The sequence below is a fragment of the Mirounga leonina genome, unplaced genomic scaffold, assembly GCF_011800145.1.
Source record: "Mirounga leonina isolate KUSES-001 unplaced genomic scaffold, KU_Mleo_1.0 Mir_129, whole genome shotgun sequence".
Classification (NCBI taxonomy): Eukaryota; Metazoa; Chordata; class Mammalia; order Carnivora; family Phocidae; genus Mirounga; species Mirounga leonina.
In genome coordinates, this window is record NW_023270323.1 from 77247102 (window position 1) to 77259992 (window position 12891).

At 46.7% G+C, this 12891-nt stretch overlaps 1 long non-coding RNA gene across 1 annotated transcript in view; it reads left to right on the top strand.

The window, feature by feature from the left end:
- Positions 1-11641, top strand: part of LOC118010740 — a 25132-nt gene extending 13491 nt beyond the window's left edge. The window contains exon 3 of the long non-coding RNA XR_004679311.1: positions 8871-11641. This is a non-coding gene — a long non-coding RNA (uncharacterized LOC118010740). The remainder of the gene's footprint in view (positions 1-8870) is intronic.
- Positions 11642-12891: the final 1250 nt, after the last annotated feature.

Sequence of the window (12891 nt, forward strand, 5' to 3'; positions counted from 1 at the left end):
CGTCTCTTTTCCATCAGCCTTTTTCTCAGCGGTTCCCCTAGCCAGCCCTTCCAGTCCTCCTGTAGATTGTTACTGTAGGCCTGCTGATGGCCTCCCTTTCTCTGGTCTCCCTGGTCTTCCTGTGTTCTGTTACCAGAATTGCTCAGTGGGTAAATCAAATCCCATCATCCCCGCCCCCAGTATGCAATGCGGAGGTTCTCGGCATTTCCCCCGCATTCCGCCACACCTGAGGGATATGGCCTAGTTCTGTTGGTAGGCTTACTCCTACAAAGATTTTCACCTTAGAGACACTACCACCAGTTGGGCCTTAGTGATAGAGAAATCCTGCTAAGACCATTGCTACCTGGCCTCGTATAACTCTCAGCCCCGTCTCTACTGCCCCTCTCTTGCCACCTTGTAGTTCAACACTAGGCCTCTGGCCACTTTCCTGCTTGTTTTGTCCAGTTCCTTTACTCTGGAATGTCCTTTGTGCCTTTCTCTTCCTATCAAAATCCTTAATACTGGGAGCTTGGCTTAAATGCTTCTGCTTCCAGGAAAGAAACTTCTCCCTTGATTTTCAGAATTAACTCTTCGTCATTCTTCTCCCACACGGTGCTTGCCTGATGCCTCCACACTTTTTCTTTATGACATTTTGGTGTAGTCTTTACGTGGAGCCCTTTCCTGGATTATAAGCTTCTCGAGGGAAGAGCGGAAACCTTATCCATTGCTGATTCTTTCTAGTGTGCAGTGTGATCTTTTATGTAGTACTTGCTCATTAAATGCTTGACTGAATTAAGTCCGTCACCCTGCAGTCTCTGATTTCAGCAGAGGGGGTGTAGGGTAGGAATGGTTCTCTGTGAGAGCTCCATGCGTGCATGCACGGGACACACAACACGGCCCAGCACATAGTAAGTGCTCAGGAAGCAGCAGCTGTTAGCCATTATTTTAAGCAGGTGTAGAAAACACTAGTGGTTGGGTAAGTTGATAGATTGTATATGCTGGTTTACTGTAGCAATGTTCACAGACTATTCCTGGGGGATCCTTCTAAGTGTGTGTGTAAAGAAAAAGTCCTCTGGGTTTTCCACCTGCAACCCTGTTCTTTCATTAGTTTGATAATAAACAGAAAAGTGAGTACTTCGTTGGAGAGGGCTCTTGCACAAGCAGATTAGTGACAGTGGTCCTAAATTATTCTGAAGACATGCAGACCTATCTGTAGGTGAGCCAGATTTTTTGCATGTGGCTTAAGAAAGTCAGTGGAAAATTGGGAATTGTCAAATTTCACACTGTGTTATTTTTCAGTAAAGCAAATGTTTTCATTTTAATCTTATATGTTTTATAATTATTAAATTATGGAATTTGGAGTGACTGTTGAAATTCTGATTTGGGTATTATCTCCAAAGCATTCTGGGTCACTAGGCTTTCCCATAGCTCTGTGTCTCTTCCTTTGGTCATCACTGTTACCTCCTGGCTCAAGAGGGGGAAGCTAGGTGAGGAAAACCAGCTATAATTTTGAAACTTTTTGTTTTAAAGATTTTGTTCCCCCCGAAGATTTTACTTATTTATTTATTTGACAGAGAGAGACACAGGGAGAGAGGGAACACAAGCAGGGAGAGTGGAAGAGGGAGAAGCAGGCTTCCTACGGAGCAGGGAGCCCGATGCGGGGTCATGACCTGAGCCAAAGGCAGAAGCTTAACCAACTGAGTAATGCAGGTGCCCCAATTTTGAAACTTTTTTTTTGTTTTTTGAAATATTTTATTTATTTATTTGACAGAGAGAGAGCGCACGAGATAGGGGAGGGTCAGGGAGAAGCAGACTCTCCACCAAGTGGGGACCCCTCCACGGGACTCGATTCCAGGGCTCTGGGATCATGACCTGAGCCTAAGGCAGATGCTTAACCAACTGAGCCACCCAGGTGCCCAGTTTTGAAACTTTTTTTTTTTAAGATTTTATTTATTTATTTGACACACAGGGAGAGAGACAGCGAGAGAGGGAATACAAGCAGGGGGAGTGGGAGAGGGAGAAGCAGGCCTCCTGCAGAGTGGGGAGCTTGATGGGGGTCTCAATCCCAGGACCGTGGGATCATGACCTGAGCCAAAGGCAGATGCCCAACACTGAGCCACCCAGGCGCCCCCAATTTTGAAACTTTTTTTTTTTAAAGACTTTATTTATTTATTTATTTGAGAGAGAGAGAGAGAGAGAGAGAAACAGCATGAGAGGGGAGAGGGTCAGAGGGAGAAGCAGGCTCCCCCCCGAGCCGGGAGCCCGATGCGGGACTCGATCCCGGGACTCCAGGATGATGACCTGGGCCGAAGGCAGTCGCTTAACCAACTGAGCCACCCAGGCGCCCCTGAAACTTTTAATTAAGTATTTAGTTACTATTTTTAAGTTTATATGCATTACTGATTGAAAGATGTATCCAGAAACTTTAAAAAGTGGTAACTGTTGGTTCTAACATAATATGGAATTCCCTACTTTGAGCAACATTGGTGTATGGGTTGATTGTTATTTAATTTACAGTGACTGTATTTAGGATTATGAGCTTTTTAAAAAGAAGTCATTGAAAATGCATATATTCTTTTTTTTTTTTTTTAAGGTTTTATTTATTTGTCAGAGAGAGCGCTTGAGGGGGAGTGGCAGGCAGAGGGAGAAGCAGGTTCCCCGCTGAGCAGGGACCCTGATATGGGGCTCCACCCCAGGACCCTGGGATCATGACCTGAGCCCGAGGCAGATGCTTAACTGACGTCCCGGAAATCTGTATATTCCTAATAAATCTCTTACAACCTGCCTCAAAGAATTGTGGATGACAGTATCGCAGTGGATGAACTGGTATCTGTATTAGAAATAATGGCTATAGGATAGTTAGTTTAATAATTACAATATGCTTGAGAATGTGCTACTTTTGTTTCTAGCTAGAGTTCTGAAGAAATGGGAGTTCTGTGAATACAGGCATTGTGTGTGTGTGTGTGTGTGTGTGCGTGCGTGCGTGCGTGCGTGCGTGCATTTGCTCCTCCCGTGACTGGAGGCGAGCCAGACACTGTCTGCAGTCTTCATGGTTTCTGGCACAGGGGAGTGGTTTACTCAGTACATAGTGAAATGAGTCCATCACCTATGGAGAAAAAAATCGTGGCGATAAATAAGTATAAGGAAATGTGCCTTAGTGCGTGTTCAGATTTAGTTTTTGGTGATGGTGATGCAGTTGTTATCTTAGTTAAGGTGGTGGAAAGTAAAGAGGGACTTATTTTCCTTTTCAGCCAGGAGTTAGTTTCTAGCTCAGTTACATTTTTCAGAGTACCTTTGGAATCTTAATAGCCAGTGCATAGCTATTTCAAAATTGTTTGTGCAGTTTGGGGATTTATTCAAGCCCTTAATTTAATTGAATTAATTAATTTATTTATTCAGTTACTGCTTTTTCTTAGGTGTCTGATTAACATTTTGCTTCTTAGCATCTTCTGTGAAGATTTTAATGGAGAGAAAGCTGAAATAGAATAGACACTTTTTAAATTCTTTTTTTGGTGGTGGTTATTTGCCACTGTTTTCCTTGGTTACCACCATAGATAATTGAGTACTGATTACATTTTTTTTTTTTTTTTTGCTAGTACAGTAAAGGAGTTTCTTGTTTTTATAAATTTAAAAGCTTTTTTTAAAACTGTTAAAGTGGGGGTACCTGGCTGGCTCAGTCAGAAGAGCATGCGACTCTTGATCGTGTAGCTGTGAGTTCAAGCCCCATGTTGGGTATAGAGATTACTTAAGTAAATAAATATTAAAAAAAAAAAACCCGTTGAAGTATATTTTGTATGATTCATCAGAACACTGTTCTAGGAGCGTCTGGGTGGCTCAGTCCTTAAGCATCTGCCTTCGGCTCAGGTCATGATCCCAGGGTCCTGGGATCGAGCCCCGCATCGGGCTCCCTGCTCCGCGGGAAGCCTGCTTCTCCCTTTCCCACTCCCCCTGCTTGTGTTCCCTCTCTCGCTGTGTCTCTCTCTCTGTCAAATACATAAATAAATAAATAAAATCTTTAAAAACAAAAACAAAAACAAAAACTGATACTAAGGGGCGCCTGGGTGGCTCAGTCAAAGCGCCTGCCTTCAGCACAGGTCATGATCCCAGGGTCCTGGGATCGAGCCCCGCATCAGGCTCCCTGCTCAGTGGGAAGCCTGCTTCTCTCTTTCCCACTCTCCCTGCTTGTGTTCCCTCTCTCTGTCAAATAAATAAATAAAATCTTTAAAAAAAAAACAAACTTGGGCACCTGGGTGGCTCAGTTGGTTAAGCGACTGCCTTCGGCTCAGGTCATGATCCTGGAGTCCCTGGATCGAGTCCTGCATCGGGCTCCCTGCTCGGCGAGGAGACTGCTTCTCCCTCCCCCCTCTCATGTACACTCTCTCTCTCTCTCAATCTCGCTCTCTCAAATAAATAAATCTTTAAAAAAAAAAACCTGTTTATTTTTTTAAAATTATATGTTAAATCTAAAACAAGAGATTATAAGATGAAAAGTAAGTCTCCTCTTCACTCTCCTTCCCCTCCTGTACTCATCCTGTATTGAAAAAAACACTGATAAGTTTCTTGGATGTCCTAGGCAGAAAATATGCCAGTGTTTCTAAAAAATGGAGTCATTGTCGAGAGTGTTCTATTTTTTTATTTTTTAAGATTTTATTTATTTATTTGACAGAGAGAAACACAGCGAGAGAGGGAACACAAGCAGGGGGAGTGGGAGAGGGAGAAGCAGGCTTCCCGCTGAGCAGGGAGCCCGATGCAGGGCTCGATCCCAGGACCCTGGGATCATGACCTGAGCTGAAGTTAGATGCTTAACGATTGAGCCACCCAGGCGCCCCAGAGAGTGTTCTATCTTTAAGCAAACCCTGAACTTTGTATCTTGGAGTGCTTTCCATATCAGCACGTACAGATCTTTATGTACAGATCTACTTCACTGTGGTTTTTTTTATGTGCCTAGTATTCATTCCATTGTATGATTATGCCAGAATTTATTGAGCTAGTTGATGGGATGGGCTTCCGTGTTGCTGTGAACATTTTTTTAAAAGATTTTATTTATTTGTCAGAGAAGGGGAGAGAGAGAGAGAGCGAGAGAGAGAGAGCGAGAGCGAGCCTGCACACAAGCAGGGGGAGCAGCAGACAGAGGGAGAGGCAGGCCCTCTGCTGAGCAGGGAGCCCGATGCGGGACTCCATCCCAGTACCCTGGGATCATGACCTGAGTCGAAGGCAGACACTTAACCAACTGAGCCACCCAGGTGCCCCTGAACATTTTTTTTTTTAAAGGAAGATTTTTTTTTAAGATTTTATTTATTTGTCAGAGAGCACAGCAGGGGGTGCTGCCTTGATACTCTTAATAATTTTGATCAAGGGGCCTACATTTTCACTTCGCACTGGACCCTACCAATTATGTCAGTCCTGTAAAGGCTATTTATTTATTTATTTATTTATTTATTATGGGGGGCTGTGTGTGGAGGGGGAGGAGAGAGAGAATATTTTTATTTTTATTTTTAAAGATTTTATTTTTCAACAGAGAGAGACAGCGAGAAAGGGAACATAAGCAGGGGGAGTGGGAGGGGGAGAAGCAGGCTTCCCGCTGAGCAGGGAGCCCGATGTGGGACTCGATCCCAGGACCCTGGGATCATGACCTGAGCTGAAGGCAGATGCTTAACGACTGAGCCACCCAGGCGCCCGGGAGAGAGAATCTTAAGCAGGCTCCACACCCAGTGTGGAGCCCAACGCAGGGCTTGATCTCACAGCCCTGAGATCATGACCTGAGCTGAAATCCAGTGTCAGATTCTTAATCAACTGAGCCACCCTGGCGCCCCAGTCCCGTAAACAGTTTTTTTAAAAAGAAGCACCCCTCATCCTCATGCCTCCCTGTGAATGACCACCACTAACAATTTAGTTTATCAACTTGGAAACCTTCTGGAATGCATAATAAGTGCACATACATCATTCTTGAGTCTTCTTTTTTTTTTAAAGATTTTTTTTATTTATTTATTTGAGAGAGAGGATGAGAGGAGAGAGAGAGCACATGAGAGGGGGGAGGGTCAGAGGGAGAAGCAGACTCCCCGCCGAGCAGGGAGCCCAATGCGGGACTCGATCCAGGGACTCTAGGATCATGACCTGAGCCGAAGGCAGTCGCTTAACCAACTGAGCCACCCAGGCGCCCCTTTCTTGAGTCTTCTTAAAAACTACTAATTAAGTCTATGCAAACTCACCGTGTATTTTCTTGAAAAACTTTTAATGATCTCGAATGCTAAAACTTAAAAAAAATTCTTTAAAGGAGCTGTAAAAACAGCAATAGGAAGTTGGTACTGAACTGCAGTTTTAGATTTTGTATTGGTTTTGAAAGTGTGCTTTACTTGAAGCTTTAGGGAGACAATTTTAAGTTTCAGACTGTTAAGGTACCTATCTCTGGTATTTCATTTTCTAAAATCTAGTAAAATGATGGGGCGCCTGGGTGGCTCAGTCGTTAAGCGTCTGCCTTCGGCTCAGGTCATGATCTCAGGGTCCTGGGATCGAGTCCCGTGTCGGGCTCAGCGGGAAGCCTGCTTCTCCCTCTCCCAGTCCCCCTGCTTGTGTTCCCTCTCTCGCTGTCTCTCTGTCAAATAAATAAATAAAATCTAAAAAAAAAAAAAAATCTAGTAAAATGAATCCTAGCCCATCACAGGCAAGTCAGGAATGAAAATAAAGTTTAACCATCAGTTAGGCTCAATTGAACAGGGGATCACTAGTGGGTATATAGGATTATTGGGGGCTTTATTTAGTTAAAAAGTGGTCAGAATTCTTGGTGATAGGGAAAGGAGTCTTAGAAACGGCTACGCAGAGTGCGTAAGGAGGAGAGTGAGCCCACCTTGTTTGGCAGCTCCTAACCGGCAGGCCCAGCGTGAGGGACCTCAGGTAATTCCTGTATCCTGACAACCCTGCAGAGATGTGGTATCTTCTCCATTTTATAAAGGGTCCAGCTGTGGCTCAGAGGCCTCAAGAAGCTTCCCTAAGGTTACAAATGATCTATGGCAGAGCTGGAGCCCAAATTTCTATCCTCGCAACTTAAAGTCCATTTTCTTTCCACTGCCCTACTCTTCCTGGAGGTTTATTTGTTCCCACAGTCCTTGTTGACTGCAATGTCCGAGGCACAGATGCTGCGATGCTTAGACATATGCAGGAGACTAGCCGGGGCAATTGTCGTGGAAGGGAGAGCGAGGGAGCAGGAGTGTGGAGGGGCAGCCTCTGACCCCTATGCCAGTGGGACCCTGTGCAGGGGTGCGAGGGGAGAAGGGACTGGGTGGGGGTGGCTTCAGGCCCTTGCAGTTCTGAGAAAGGCTTGGCTGGGCTACTAGGGGATCTGTGACAGCCTGGGTGGCCAGGGTCTAGTACCCCCCCTTCCCCCCCAGCATTGCTGGCGGTGGCCGGATGTCCTTGCCCTGGTGACTCTGAATGTGTAGCCGTGGGAGGCTTGGGTCAGCTGGGCTCCCCACAGCAGGTTCTCCTGAAGGGCCGTGAGAGCAGGGCAGCCCCTGCTCACCACACACACGCAGCGCTGCTCTGTCCTGACAATATGAGTAAGCAAGTGGATGCAACTGTCAAATGAAAACTCCAGCCAAGAGGAAAAATAAAGCAGGAGACAAGGTCGTGTTGTATAGGGTGGACAGGGAAGGGCTTGAGCCGAGACCTGAAGGAAATAAGGGAGAGAGATAGGAGCTATTTGAGGAACAGGGCGTCATCCAGAGGGAGAGCAGAACAGGTGAAAGACCCTGATTCTGGCTGTGTTAGGAAGGGAGAACTGGGGGTTTGCTGGTGGGTTGGGTTTGGGATGTGAGAGGAGGATGAGGGGTCTGGATGATGCCATAGCTTTTGGCTTGAGCAGTGGAAGCAGGAGGTTGCCTCGGCTGACATTGGGAAGGTCTCAGCAAGGATGGTGGTGGTGAGAATTCAGTTTTTGTGGGTTTTTTTTTTTTTTAAGACCTATTATAAGTTGAGATGGCCAATGAGACACCTGTCTAGTAGTTTGATGACTCTAGAATTCCGGGCTTCACGAGAGAAGCAGAACACAGTTTGGAGTAATCGCTACATAAGTGGTGTTTAAAACCATGGGACTGGAGATCAGCTAGGATTGTGCTGTTCAGTTAGCTAGCCACGGGCCATATGCAGCTTTTGAGCACCTGAATTGTGGATCGTTTGACTTGAGATGTGCTGTGTCAAACATACACCGGATTTCCAAGACTCGGTATGGGAAAAAAGAATATAAAATACCAATGATTTTTTACCTCAATTATGTTTGGAGTGATAATTTTTTTTTTTAAGATTTTATTTATTTATTTGACAGCGAGAGAGCACAAGCAGGGGGAGCAGTAGGAGAGGGAGAAGCAGGCTTCCCGCTGAGCAAGGAGCCCAATGCGGGGCTCGATCCCAGGACCCTGGGACCATGACCTGAGCCGAAGGCAGATACTTAACAACTGAGCCACCCAGGCGCCCCTGGAGTGATAATATTTTGGATCTATTGATTTAAATAAAATATATTACTAAAATTAATTTTACCCATTTCCTTTTTAATGTGGCTACTGGAAAATTTGAAATTGCATACTGGTGACTTACATTTTGCTATTGGATGGTGCTAATGGAGGAAGCCTGTGTTGGTAGAGAAGTCCAAGGACAGCCTGGAGAGCTGGCTGAGGAGGGGAGCTGGAGAAGGGGGAGGGGCGATAATAGTTGTGGTCTGTGGGCAAGTGAGCCTCACGAAAACTTCTCTAGAACTCGTGGAAAAGAATCAGAGGGCAGCTAGGCCTGGCCACTGTGCAGTAGATGGGCTTAGCTCTTTAGACTGGAACAGATCTTGGAGATAGTCTGGAGGATCAGGATCTTTCCCTGTAACTTCTTTTGTTTTTGGTTTTGTTTTAAAGTGAGTTTCATCAAGATGCGGATGCAGCCTGTTCAGTGAGAGCTTTGATGTAATGTGGCCTTTGCAGAAGAACCACAGTCGGAGAAAGCGCACACGTAGGAACTTTGACGCAGTTAATGCAGGCAGGTGACTCCAGTGACCCTCAAAACCTTGGTCTCAGGCTCTCTCCCACCTTTCAGCTTTTGCTTGATGCAACTCCCATAAGAATGTCTTAACCTCCCTTCAGCAGAGTACCTTTTAACGCTCACTCAGGCCTAACCCAGGAGTGGTCTCAGCCACCCCGAGGGAGGGCTTTGTTCCCATCCCTCTTGTCATTCAGTTCCTTTGGTCAGCATGATCTCGTGCCCAGGCCGGGCCTGTCCTGAGCGGCTCCCAGAGACCGGGACCTGGGACCAGGCGGGGGCCCTCTGCTGACCCCAGGTGGTCGGCGCCACTCGGGGAGCTGCTGCTTCCTGCCTTGGTGGCTCTGTTGCTCCAGTATAAGGCAAAGATTTCTGCCCTTCCACGGGATACTTTTTCCCCCTACATTTCATTCTCCCATTTCCAAACACACATGCACATTTAGGAACAGTGTTTATAACCATTTTTCCTCTAGCTGTGGGGTAGAAACTGTCATGGAAATTGCAGCTCCTTGAGTAGACTTACCCAGGCCTTGCCAGGGCAGGCAAAGGAGTACCTTGAAAAGGATCAGGTAGCACCCTGCAGTCTGCCGTTGGCTAAAGTGGGGTCAGAGCTGGTCTCACTTTCCCTCTGGCTCAGGGTTCAGGTCTGTCAGCTTCTCAAAGTGTCTCTAGGTCTGTGGGGATGGTGAATAGTTGTGGCCAAACCAAAAGCTCTGATTAAGAAGGATATGGTAAATGCAGAGTAAAAAGGCTTTGCTTTGATCCTTTAAAATTCTGTGACAACAAGGCTGCAAGTTGGATGAGGGGTGAACAGCAGCTTCCTAGCTGGACCGCGGTGGCCCTGGTCTGCACCCGCCACGGGACCCGGGCCACGTTAAGTGTCTTAATCTGTAAAATGCAGAGGTTTGGTTTAGCTCCGTGTTTTCCATGCTGTGAGAGCCATGTCTGGCACAGAGCAGGTGCTCAAACGTTTATGGAATGAACAGATGAGTAAAAGGATTCTAGGCATGGGGCAGGAGTGGGTGGGGAGACGGGAGTTTGGGCAGTTCCCGTGCTCCTCACCTGTGCCCCTGGAACGTGTTTCAGGCATCGTATTGGGATTTGTTTCTTTGAGAAATGTTTGAACGGCCCTAGATCAGGTGATATCTCTGAGTATAAAGTCAGCATGCTCCCGACGCTGACGCCCGCCCATTCCTTTCTCCTCACTGTCCCGTCGCATATACTTCGGGAGGCGGAAGTTGCAGAAGCGGAAATGGGCCTTCGGTCAGGTGTAAGGTAGGAAGTGCTGCAGGAGCTTACCCGGGCTGCTGTAAGGACGTGCCACGGCCTGGGCAGCGGACACAGATGTATCCTCACGGTTCTGGAGGCTGCAAGTCTGAAAGGCAGCTGTCAGGAGGCTGGGCTCCTTCTGGAGGTTCTGTGGAAGGACCTGTTCTGTGCCTGTCTCTTAGCTTCTGGTGTTCCTCAGCTCGTATGCACCTCACTCCCCTCTCTGCCTCCGTCTGCATGTGGCCTCCTCTGTGGGTCTCTGTCCCCGTTTCCCTCATCTTGTAAGGGTATCAGTCATTGGGTTAGGGGCTGAACAGAGGTAGCTCGACCAGTGGTTAGAAGAGAGTGGAAAGGAGCTACTAATTGGAAGTGACTATGGTTCCTAGGACTTTGATTAGCATATCCATGTTCCTAAACCAGAGCGGAAATGTGGATTCTGGTTTATCTGCAGAGCAAATGGATGACGTGGGCCGTTGAGGATGATTTTTTCGAGCATGCATTGAAATCACATTCTCCTAGCTTTAGAATTACTAGAGAACATGCCACCATTGCTTCCCAGATGAAGCTGCTTTGTCACCCCCACTGTGTCTTGCATATTCACCAAATGGTGGTGGTTTCTGATATTTAAATACAATTAAGGGTCACTTGAATCTGATGGGCAGTCCGTTCCTCTCTGAGTCTCACAAGTTTGTGTCTTTGGGAAGTGGGTTCTCTGGAAAGCAGCCGTAGCAGGTTCGGGTTCGGAATGCTGATGTTGCTTAAGAAGTACCCGGGGGGGCAACACCTGTGTGGCACTGCCAGTTACGTGTCTGACTCCTGCTTTTGGCTTGGGTGTGAGATCGAGCTCCGTGTGGGACTCTGTGCTAAAGGTTCCCTGCCCCCCTCGCATGTTCTCTTTCTCTCTCTCGCTTTTCTTAAGATTTTATTAATTTATTTGTTAGAGAGAGAGCAAGTACAAGCGGGAGGAGAGGAAGAGGGAGAAGTAGGCTCCCCACCGAGCGGAGAGCCCGATGCGGGGCTTGATCCCAGGACCCTGGGATCATGACCTGAGCCGAAGGCAGACGCTTAACGACTGAGCCACCCAGGCGCCCCTCTCTTTCTTTAAAAAAGGTCTTAAAAAAAGGTCCCTGGAACAATAGCTCACTCTCAAAATTTTGGGGCTTATTTCATGTGAATTTAAAATTCTTTAAAATTTAATCCTACCTTCCTTTCCCCCCATTTGAATTTGTCTTGCTTTGATGATTTGAAGGACTCCTGAAGGGGGATCCTTGGTCAAATGGGACTACCCGAGAGCAGAATGTAACTCCTGGACAGCCGGAGTTAGGTGCAGACCATTGCTGCTCAAGTCCTCCCCTTTGGGGCCAGAAGGACCCCTTTTTTTTTTTTTAAAGATTTTATTCATTCATTTGAGACACAGAAATACAGAGAGAGAGAGCATGAGCAGTGGGAGAGGCAGAGGGAGAGGGAGAAGCAGACTCCCCGCCGAGCCCAGGAGCCCGATGTGGGGCTCGATCCCAGGACCCCGGGACCATGACCCTAGCCGAAGGCAGATGCCCAGCCATCTGAGCCACCCAGGCGCCCCCAGAAGGACCCTTTGGGTGGTTGCAAGTTGTTACCAATCTGTGGTGGTGAGGAGCTTGACTCTGGAGTTAGCTTAGCCTGCTTTCAGATCCAAACTCTTCCTCTTTCTTGCTGTTTGGAGAAACAAAGTTTCTGTTCTGAGTTTCCATGTCATCATCTGTACAAAGGGAATATAATAACGGTGTCTACCTCATGGGGTGTTCGAATGCAGTGAGCATGCATATAGAACACTTTGGTGGTAAATTCCATAAACATAAGCTGCTGCTTCTGTCGCTGGAGGAGAAACAAAATTATGCTATAAGAAAGGAAATACCTCCAGTCACTAACCCTAGACCTAGGTGACTGAGCCGCTATAGCTATGATCTTAGCAAACTGTAAGTAGAAGGAAATGTTCCTAGCCAGTAAAGGATGTCTACAGAAAACCTACAGAGAACATCAGTTTTAATGAGGAAGTGTGGAAACATTTCCTGTATAGGACAAAGGACACCCTGCTGATACTACCTGCTGAGGGGACGCTGGGCCAGCACAGCCAGAGAACAGCACTGACCTGCCCAAGGATCGCAGCACTAGAAACAGAAAATTGTTGTCATCTGCAGATGTTGATTCTGTATAAAACCTAGGAGAGTCTGTGACCTAGTATCTAGGAATAAATGTGTGTGCTGAACATGAAAACTTACTTGAAAGATCTAGGGGGAGACCTAAATAAATGGAGAAATGGTCTTTGTTCATAAATGGGAAGACTCTGTAGTGTAAAGCGGTCTGTTTTCCTCAAATTGATCTACATATTTAATGCATCTCCAATTAAAACCCCAGCAGGGTTTTTCACAGAATGTGGTGGCTGATCCTAAAATTATAAGAATGAACAAAGGGCCAAGCACAGGGAAGACACTGCTGAGGAAGAGTCTCGATACCTTGTGTAAAAGTCTGGTAGTTCAGACAGTGTGGTGTTGGCGTGGGGATGAGTTATGTTAAGCACAGCAGAGAGCCCCAGACAGACGTGTGGTTATGTGGACTTGGGTCTGGTAGAGAAGAGCAGTTACAGATGGGGAT